A 10,847-nucleotide genomic window follows, 5' to 3' on the forward strand; every position below is an offset into this window, starting at 1 on the left:
GACTCAGGGCTTCGGGCTGGGTGGGAGCGCAGCCCCCCAGCCCTCCCCAGCCCCGCTTCCTCTCCGTGTCAGCCCTACAACCCCGGGTCTATTTTTGGCTCTTCCCTTCTATTTATTGCACCAAATCCGCGTGCGGTTGGAGAACGCCGCGGTGTTTGCTTTATGATTGCTTCCTTCCCAGCCGTAACCTTTTGCCTTCAAATGGGATTCGCCCGGCTCCTCAGCCCACGGGAGCTGGAGCGGGCGCTGCGTGCCCAGCTGCCCTCTCCCGGCACGGCGGCCGCGTGCCACTGGCGTTGGGACACAGATCCTTGGCTCAGCCCCAGTTTTTGGTGCAAAGCCGCCCCCCTGCGCTGCCCTCCCTGCACCTCCGGCTGCTTTTGGCTCCCCGGGGCACAAACTCCCCCCCAATGCATCACCCCTCCATGAGGACCTGAGCCCCTGCTTGCAGCCAGAGCTGCTCGGTGCTTTGGTTTCAGGCGCAGACGGGTGGGAGAGTGGGAACCACCGCGGCGAGCCCTCAAACGGGAGCCACCAGCAGAGAAAAAGCGACAAAACCAGCGAGCTGCTGAAGGCAGCCACCCTCAGCGTCCTGCCCGCTCCCACAGACCGTCTGCGGCCGCCAGAGGAGCTGAGTCAGGGCCCCCAGCGCTCTGCCCACAAGTGGCCCCCAGGGGACACCGCCAAGGGGGACAGAAGTGAGGCCACCCCCATCCCAGGGCTGGCCCCAGCCACGTCCCCAGGCCCCTTTCCAGGACACACAGAGGGTACATGTGGGGTGCACCCTGTGCCAGCCCCCAGTTTGCAGCACCCAAGGGCTGCTGCAGGCACCAAACCCCCCTGGGGCGAGCTCAGCCCCGGTGGGGCTGCTCCAGAGGTTTCTACCCCGGATTAGAGCGGTGCTGGGGGCAGATCCTGCAGGCACAGCGAGATCCAGCGCCCGCTGCTGCGGGATTTCTTGGCACGAGGCCTCTTTTAGCACCCCCGAGGGTTAAGCCCAGCACGCAGCTTATCAGCTAAACAGGGCTGCGAAAACGGCTATCTCGGAACCAAAACCACGGGGCGCCTTTGCAAATTCCCGTTAGCTGGATCTCTTCTCTCCTTGTCCCTTCCCAGGCACGAAATCGCAGCTCTGCTCTCCTTTTTCTGGCGCGCGGAGCGAGGGAAGCAGCCGGCAGAGGACGGCCCCAGCAGGCTCCCCGAGCAAGAGCGCAGCCTTGGTGTGTGTGGGAGTAGCTGCTGATCGGGAGCAGCCCAATTTCAAGGAACTCCCCGAAGTTGCATGCCTTCATGCCTTGCTGAATCAGAGCTCGAGACGCAGAGCGGCTCCGCAGCCTGCAGAAAAGCCGGGCTCAGAGTCAGGCCCTTGGCTTTCCGCACCCAGGACACCCTGGCTGCACCCGGCGGTCTCCACACCCCCTGCTACGAGACCCAGACCCTCCCCGGAGCCTGCAATTCCTGCCTGCACGCCTGGCCCTAATGACAGGGCCCGGCTCCTTCCCATCACCCAGCCAGTCCAACCAGCGCGAGCTCTCCTGGGTGAGGTCCTTATCACCCACAGCTCGAAGCAGCCTCCCGGCCCCGCTCCTCCACCACACTGGGGGGCACAGAGGTACCCAGGGGCCCCGAACTGTCCCGCTTTGCCCCCATTTCGCACAAAAAGATGGGGGCAAGAGGGCAGAATCAGCACGAGCCCCCCCCGCCTGGCTGCCCTTGCTGCTGCTCACTTGATCCCATCGCCTCCTCCCCGCGTAATCCCCGCTCGCCTCCCGGTGCCCTGGGCTCCGCGCTAATGCCGAGGGCTGGCCGGCGGCCACCCGGCGCCTCTCCCGGTTACACAACGCGGCACCGAGCCGCTCACGGCCACAGGATGCCAGGGAGATCCTCGGGGCCACGGCCCTGGGAAGCCCTCATCCTGCCCTGGTGCTGCGTCCCTTCCTGCTCCCTTTCCCTGCTCGCTCTCGCCAGGCGTCCCAGCGCCCCGTTCCCAAAGGCCTCGCAGGGTGCCCGGCACAGCAACGCTCCCCCCCCAGCTCCTTCTGCCCAAGGAATTAATTTTGCTCTCTGAACAGCCGTGTCACATCGCCCGCTGCTCACCCTGCCCTGCCCGGGTGCTCCCTCTCATCCTTCACCCCCATTTTTTGGGACCCAGCCACGTCCCAGGCCGCAGGGACCCCCGATTCAGCCACCCGGTGGCTGAAACCGAGCCCCAGTTTGCTCCTTCCATCCCAGTTTGCTCCTTGCAAGGGGACAGATGAACACAAGCCCTCCCTGGAGGGACAGTGTGGCACCCCAAGGAGCCAAGTCCCCAGCCCCATGCCTCCCCCCAGCCCTCTCCCTGCAAGCAGAGGCTGGAGCAGAGCATCACCTCCCCGCCACGCGCTTATCTGCTCCGCCGCAGACCTGCTCGCCTGCTGGGGAGCTTTGAAGATAAGCAAGGGCTCGGGAGAGCAGGGATTGAAGGCTCAGGCTGCCACGCCGGGGGCTGCTATTCCCAGCCAGACGTGACCGTGGGCCGGGTGGCCGGGCCACCAGCCTCTTTTGGGGACCACCTGCGGGTGCCCAGGTGGAGAAGCCTTGGAGCTGGGATGGGTGCCCAAACGCGCACCCCTTCCTCGCCGCAGCGTGGGGACCCCCAGCCATGCCCTTCCCAGCCCCAGCACGACACAAGAAGTGCTGTTGGAGCCTCTTTTGCAGAAGAAGTCTCCCCAAAGCCCCATTGCCCCGCGGGGTACCCGGCTCCCCACCGGCACGGTCCCCGCTCCCATCGAGTCACCGCGAGGGGCCGGCGCCGGGGGGGAGGTTAGGACAGCGAGTACATTTCGTTCCCTGCTCTCCCCTTAAATTATCCTGCCACATATAGTAGAGCTCAGCACTATTTTTAGGCTTTGCTTGTTTAATTATTGAGAAAGGGTTTGAAGGAGCTCTCGAAGATGAGACGAGCACCCGCGGGTGCTCACCAAATTTCCTCTTCCCACTGCTGCCGGCGGGGTTTGCTCAGCCCCGATGCCCGCGATGGGCACCGGGTGCTGACCTCCAGAACAGAGCCCGACACACACGGCACACACCACGCACCCCCTGCATTGTCCCACAGCATCCCCACCTGCTCAGGGACCCTTGCAAGGCTCCCCAGGCACAACACAAACCCTCCAAACCCTCTCACTCCCCATTTTGGCACCGGGAAGCCCCGGGGCCACACCAGCACAACCCCACTGCTGGCTTCCACCAGCTACAGATGCAGCCCTGCAACTCCCCCTTTTTATTTTTAACCAAAACGGCGCTTTCCTTGCTGAAAAGCGACCTTATTCTCAGCTCACCCAGTGCAATCTCAGCGGCAGGAGATTATTATTTTTATTTTTATTTTTTTAAAAAGCAGTTCCTTTCATGTTTCCACTTACAAAAAGCCAAAGAGAGGCCGGCCTTTCTTGGAGATGAAAGTGCTGTGGTCAACTGGAAGGCTGCGGAGACTTCAGCCAAAATAACCCTTAATGAAATAAGAGGCAGGCACACGACGGGCAACCACCGGCACGGGTTGGTAGCCCCGGCTCAGCAGCACCTCCGCAGACCTGGCCACGAACCCAGGGCTTCAAGGAAAGCCCCGATTTACCCCAGCTGCTGGCAGTAACCCCACCAGCCGAGGGCACGGGGTGCCGTGGTGGGTTTGATGATGCTGCCCGTGGTTTTTCCCTAAGGAAAGGGGAAATAAATCCCAAGAAGTCACCCCGTATTCGGGCTGCTCGCCCTCAGCCGTGCCGGGTGCGATGACAGCGGTGTCAGCGCCACGGACAGCGAGGTGCTACAGGTGGCGTGCAAATGCCTACAGGGGATGAGAAATGCTGCTTATCCCCCTGGGGAAGGACACTGGGGTGACCTCGGCTCCATGCCCTCCGATCGAGCACCAAACCCGACCTCACCACGGGGCCACCGGGTGCCACCAGCGGGTGCCACCACCGGGATGCTCCGAACCCCACGGGCACCCTGGGGGCCGGAGGCGGGGAGGGGGGGGCTCGGTGGCACCTCGGGATGTCAGCCTCTGCTCCTTAACACCCTGACAAGCTTCTAACTCTTTCATTTGTTACACCGTGAACCTTTTTAAATTAATGAACATAAGGTTGTCACGGTTGCCGTGGCGACGACACGTTGCCGGAGCAACGGCAGCGATGCAGAGCCTGCCGAGTGTAATCAGGGGTCAGGCTAACGAGGGAGCCGGGATGCTGGGGGGGGGGGGGGGTTGCAGCAAGGGGCAGCGAGCCCCCGGCCCCAAAAACCAGCACCAACAAGTGGAAAAAAAAACAGCATTGCCCCACTCCCCCCAGCCCCAGGGAGCAAAATCTGCCCCGGTGCCCTCGCTGCCTGTGCGCCCCGAGGATGCGCACGCTCCCCGTGAGCCTGATCCTGCCAATGGGGAGGATCAGCCAAGGAGCCAGGCATTTTGCTGCCCCAGCTCATCCTTTTTGTGCCCCCCCCCCCCCCCCCCCCGTGGGGCTTAGGGGGCTCCAGGCATCACCAGCTGTGGAGCAGAGTGGGGGCGAGCAGGACCAAGGGCAGCCGGGGACCCAAACGGGGCCAACCAGGGACCGAGCACGGACCAAAAATCACTGATATTAGGAGCAGGAAAAGTCTTTTTGGAAGATCTCAAGGCCAAGCAGTGGGGTAAATCCTGAGTTGCTGGGGCCCAGGACGTCCCCCTGCGTCCCCTCCCCAGTGCAGGGTGCGGCGACAGCCTTGGGGCTGACGTCTCCCCGAGACCAAAACCCGAGGGTGTGAGCGGGAGAAAAATGGGGTGGGGAGGCGAGTTTCGGGGCTGGGGATTCCTCGGCCTGCAGGGGGGTGTGGGTTTACCCCCAGGGCAGGAGCACGGCGCCGTCCCCGAGCTCCCTGCAGCGGTGCAGGGCTGCAGATGGGGTTTTTCTCCCTCATTTATTTCGGGGGGGATCCGACCCCACTCATCCATGCCCAGGCACCGCTGCGAGCCCTGCAGAAGGGAAAACGGGTGGTGGGGATGAGCTGTGAACACCCACTCCCTTTCCAGCCCTGGCGAGGCACAACGCAAAGCGCATCCCCTCCAAAAAATAGATGGCAGGAGCTTCTCCAAAAGCAGCTCAACCCCATTTTATTATCTCCCTGCGCTGCGGGAAGGGCTCTCGTGTTGGGGGGGGCACCGAGGGCCCCCCCCCGCCCTGCCTGCAGTGCAACGAGGCGGCCGAGGACACGGCGCGTCCCCGAGCCCAACTCTTTGTGCTGAGGTTTCGTAAGCGCACACGTGCGCAGGTGCCGGAGCGCGGCTGAGCTCTCAGAACCCTTCCAGCAACGCCGCCTGTCAGGGAAGCATCTAAACATTTCTACTTCCCCCCAAAAAAAACATTTTTCATCAGAATTAGGAGGGGAGAAGACCAAAATCCACATTCGGGCTTGAACAAAAGAAGCGTTTTGTAATGGGAAGGAGGACGGGACCCCCAAAGGACCCCCATGGGACCCCCCAAGGGACCGAGCCGTGCGCTTTCCCTGGGGTTTGCTGGCTTGCAGTGTGCTGTGCCGCCCCGTTCCCATCCTGCTGATGGGAGGAGAAGCACGTCGGGCCCCGGGGGAGAGATTTGCCCGGCCGCCTGCTGGGCTCGCTGCTGAACCCGGGGCCGGAGCGGAGCCTGGCTCTGCTCGCGTCCCAGATAACGCTGTCACCCCGCAGAAAGCAGGCTCGCCCCGGCAATCTCAGCAGCGAGGCCAAAGGGTGAAGGAGATACGGCACAGCTCCCCTCCCGCTGCTAAAAGCAGGGCTGCGGCGCCTGGAGGGGGGGGACACGAGCGGTCCCCAGCCGTCCCCAGCCTTGCTCTGCTCTCCATCACTCGCTGGGAGCTCGGGCAGAGCCTCACAAGTGCAAATCAGGGGAAAACCACCAGGAGTAAAAGCCTGTTTGGGATTGCAAGGGTGCTGGGGGTGTTTTCCAGCACGATGGGGTGGCTCCTGGTGGGGAGATGCAGGCAGCAGGCTCTGGGCCCAAAATTTGACAAATTTGACCCGGCAGCCAAGCCGCAGCTTCCCGTTCAGCAGCAGCATCGTGTGCCCAGGTGATGCTGTGTCCCCTTCCCCGCTTTCCTTTCCTTGCCTGCGTGCACAAAAAGGTGAGGAAGGACAAAAAGCGCAAGGAGCCTGGCCTTCCCAGCTCCTCGGGTCCCCCCAGGCACAGCTCATCCCCATCCAAAAGCCCCCACCAAGCTCCCTCCTCTAAAGCCAGGGCACAGAACTTGCTCTCTCCCAACCCCAATCTCCTCCAGCATCTCTTTTCTTCCTGCCCAGCGTTGATTTCCCTCACCTAATTGCCTGGAAAGCTCTTCTCCCTTCCTCTAATCAGTCTGGAGCAGACTTTCTCTAGATAATTGTGCCGAGACCTGATCACCCTTCTCATCTCCATCTCTCCAACACTCCCATTTCTTCACTAAACTCATCTGCCGGAGCTGCGCTCCTTGGTCTAATTATTTCAAGGCTCTGCTGAGTTATTTAATTGCTTGCTCTTCTGGCGCCCGTATCTGAAGGCTCCCAGAGCAGCTGGGACGGGACTTGGGGCCGTTCCCGGAGACCGAACCTGCTCCAGGTGTGGCGAGCCCAGAGCAGAGCCTGGCTGAAAAAACGCCTCTGAAGGGCGACTGCAGGACATGGCGAGAGGAGCAGAGCCCCAAGAGGTTTCACTGAACCCCACGGGACCATCCCCGGGGCTCACACAACCATCCCCAAGCTCCTTTTGGGGCCAGGCTGCGATGTACCCACCCCAGCATCAGCCTGCAAGAGCCCCTCAGGGGCAGCAGCCCCCCCGATGCCCCGTGTCCGAGGTCCCTGCAGCCCCCCGAGGGCGCAGCCGGGGCCGTTCCCCTCTTTTCCCCTTCTCCCCTCTCGGCCAGGCCCAGCAGCTCCGCTATCACCCAGCCTCGTCCTCTCCCCCAGGTTAATTGATCCACTGTTTTGTTTTCTTATCAAATCGCTCTCAGCCTCGGATGCTCCTCTAATCAATTCTCAGCCCTATCTGTCCCAAGAGCCACCGGAGACCTTTCTCTGCAGACACCACCGTATCTAATCGCCGGGGGACTTTACCTAATTGGTGTAAAACCTGATTTCTTTCCCTAATCGCTCTGAGGCCCTGATTCACTTATCTAATCGCTCCAAAGCCCGGGCCTTGTACACCTCTCCGGAGCTCCAGCATATCCTCTCGGATCGTTTTTTTACCCCCGCAGGTGGCTTGGCTCTCTTGACTCCCTAATCCCCGGGCTGCTTGATCTCTTTAACTAATCCGGCCAAGATTTGGCACCCGCGCTCGGCTGCTCCCCTAACCCAGTGGCGGCAGGGCTCAGCCTCCCTCCCCGCCTTGTGGCACCAGATCTGGGCACAAACCCGTTGATTTTTGATTTTTTTTGCCAGGCGGTGCCACCCTCGGACCCGGCGCTGCCCACGGAGGGAGCGCAGCTCGCCAAGGCCCTCGCTTCCCTCCCGGTGAGTCACGTCCGCTGACTCAGGCCAGAGAAGTTGACATCCCCAAAAAACATCCACGAGCGCCAGCCTGGAAGGAGCCCGGGGGCTGGGGCTGCAGGGGAGATTCCCCCCCCCAAGGAGTTTCACAACCGGAGAGCGAGCCCACCCCGTGCGCCAGCCAGGAGCGATGCCCAGATCCTGCCCCCGCTCCCACCAACCCTCCCCTCGCTCCCCCAGCCTCGTGCCCACCGCTTCCCACCCCAAACCCCGCAGCATTCCCAGCCCCAGGGCTCGTCCTTTACCCCTGCACCTCAAAACCTCCCCTGCCCGCAGCTGGTGGGGACGGCCCCAAGGCTGCCCTGGTTCAGGGGCACCAAGTGGCTCCTGCTCAGCCCATACAGGGAGGTTTTGGGGTGCAGAGCACAAGCCCTCCATCCCGGTGCTGTGTTATACCCCCCAGGTACCACCGAAGCCCCCTGGCCCTGTGGTGCAGCAGGAGGCACGCGGGTACCGGCCCGTCCTGGGTCCCTGCCCTCTGCGGGGCTGGGATCACGTTCCCAGAGCAGAGCAGTGGGAATTTCATGCCTTTATTTGCAATCCAGCGCTGACCCCGAGGCCGGGAGGAGAATGAGTCAGCTTCCAGCACAGAGCAGGATTCCTCCCCGGGCCGGAGCTGCTGCTCTGCTTTCAGTTCAGACCGGCACCGTTTGGCGAGGCGGCAATTAAATCAGATAATTAAATTGGCACCCCTCACCAGCGACAGGCTGCAGCCTTTCCACGCTCACACTTCCCGTGTGAAGCTCGAATCGAAAGCTATGGAGCCCCCGGACCTGCCCCCAGCCCACCGCCTGCAGGAGCACCCAGCAAAGCGCCCGGCTCGGGGACTGCGCCCGCATCCCCAAAAGAGTTAACGCCGCGCACCTCCAGGCTCTGGAGCCTCTCCAGGAGCTGCTCCTGGCCCCTAGGGGCGAAGCCTTCACCCACCCCCTGACTGCTCTGCCCGGGGGATGCCGCAGGGCTCCGCTGCTCAGGCTCTGACAGATGTCAGCGCTGGCACAGCTCCGGAGGCAGCCGGGAGCGCCGCCACCCTCCTGCGCCCGTCCCTGGGTCACCGCAGCCCTCGGGGGTGGCCGCCACCTTCACCCGCAAGGCGGAGGGAGAGGAAGGTGCCTGGAGGTAGGAAACGGCACAAACCAGGCTGCGTTTGGCCCCAGGGGGCTGGTTTTGGAGCTGAGCGGGTCCAGGCGCACCCGCATGTGGCACTGCCCCAAGCCCCGGCCTGCTGGGCGCAGCGCTGTGCCCCAACCCATCCACCCCTGCAATGCAGCGCCTTTTCTCCGTGTGTTTTTTTAGGGGGATGAGCCCAAATACAGCCCGGGGAGCATCCTCTCCTCAGGGATGAGGATAACCAGGCAGGCCCAGGAGCTGCTTTCCCCTGGTTTGTGCCAGAGCTGGCTCCCTCTCGGAGAAAACCGGGGCCAGGAGCAAGAACCCGTCTCAGAAGGGCACCAGCAGAGCTGGCCACATGGGATAGCCCCCAAAAAAACCCAATCCCAAAGCCCCCATCCCCACCAGGGCTGCTTCACCCTACAAAAGCCCGGCTCCCTGCGGCAGGGCGCTGGTACCCGCGATGCTCCAGCCTGGCACGTCTCCCCGGGGTTGCCAAAGCAACGGCAGAAACACAACAAACAGCAACAACGCGCAGCAGACAGTCGGCAAACATTCCCCTCTTATTTTCTCCCCGGTTCGGTTTGTGCTTTTTCCCCCTCTCCCACGAGGAAGCTGCTGCTGCCATCGGAAGGGAACAACAAGATGATTCTGCGGCGCACCAAGCCCGCGCCATCCCAGCGGGAGCCGCGCTGCAAAACCCCAGCGCCTCCTGGAGAGGAGCCCGGCGAAGCCCCAAACCCGAGGAGCTGCTCACCTCCCTCCCGGGCAGGATCCTCGTGTGCCGAGCAATCGGGGCCGTGCCAGGCTGAATCCCACCTCCGGGGCGGCTGCAGAATTTTTCGGGGATGTCTGGAGCTCAGGGGCAGTCGCGGCGTTCTCCTGGGATGTCCAAACCTCGAGCCAGCAGCGGGGTTTTTGGGGACCCAGGGCTCAGCCCCCTTTTGGGTAGGACGGGGAGCGTGCGAGAATCCTCGAGGCTGGAGCTGAAGGACGGGGACGCAGCAGGACAAACCCACGGAGGGGCCTCAGGTGCGCCAAGAGCCCGGGCTCAGCAGGGCAGAGCCACAGCCCGAGCCCCGTGGCCGCGTTAGGGGGATTAGCGGGCGCAGCGCGGGCTTTCCGAGCAGGATTAGTGCTGCTGGCACGTGATGCGGGTGCGAGCCCACGCTCCTCGGGAGCGCTGCCCTCAAACCAACCTGCCCAGCACCCAACCCCTGCTTTGATGGGGTCAGGGCTCTCGGCAGCACCTTTCCAATCCTCGTTCAACAACTTCTCAGCTTTTTAGGCTTGTAAACCCTCAGCGAGAAGCCGGCCCCTGCGCCTCCCTGCTTTTTAACCTCCCCAAATCCAGGCGCAGCTGGGGAAGCCCTGCCCCTGGCAGCCCCACGGAGGGTTTGGTGTCACCTGTGCCCACTGATGGCGTGCAGCAGCTGCCACCAAGCTCCTGCAAACGCGTGCCAGGGGCTGCAGGGCTGAGCCCCGGTGCCCAGAGATGCAGCCGTTAGGTCTGAGATGGCAAATACACGTCCCGTTCTCGCTCTCAGATGCCCATATACAAATGTATGGACACATTCACACCCCCAGGAGCCCTTTCTCCTCTTTTTCTGAAGCCCACCCAGCTCTCAGGTCACTTACAGAGGTAATTACAGAGCCAATTAACAAGCAAGGCAATGCACAAGAGCACAAACCTGGCACCCGAAGGCTGGGAGGGTGGCGAGGGGACTGAGGGGGCTGCGTGAAACGGGGCCCTACAGAGCCCCAGCGTTTCCCTCCATCCCCATCCCCAAATTTACACCCTCCAGGAGGAATTTGGCAGCGGGGGGGTGCAGGGGATGATTTCCCCCTGCGTTTGCCACCCCCAGCGCACGCAGGCGCCGTGCGGCGCCCACCACCTCGCGCCCCACGCGTGTCCAAACCCACGCGTGTCTCAACCCCTCCAGCCACAAACCGAGCCGGGAGCGCTCCCCAGCCTTTGGGGGACCCGAATCCAGGAGGAGAGGACCCGGGGGGGGGGTCCCAGCGCCCCCAACCCGGGCTGTGCCCGAGCCCCTCGGTGCTGCGCAGCGCCTGCAGCCGCTTCCCCGCAGCCGCGCTGCCACCTGGCGGAGCCACCGTGGGAAGCCGCGGCCAGGGGAGCCCCTTGCGACCCTCAACAAGAACGGGGACACCGAGCGAGACCCCCCCCGACCCCAGAAAACCCCCCCCAGCCCGCCCCGAG

Source organism: Aythya ferina (genome assembly GCF_964211825.1).
Source record: "Aythya ferina genome assembly, chromosome: 29".
NCBI lineage: Eukaryota > Metazoa > Chordata > Aves > Anseriformes > Anatidae > Aythya > Aythya ferina.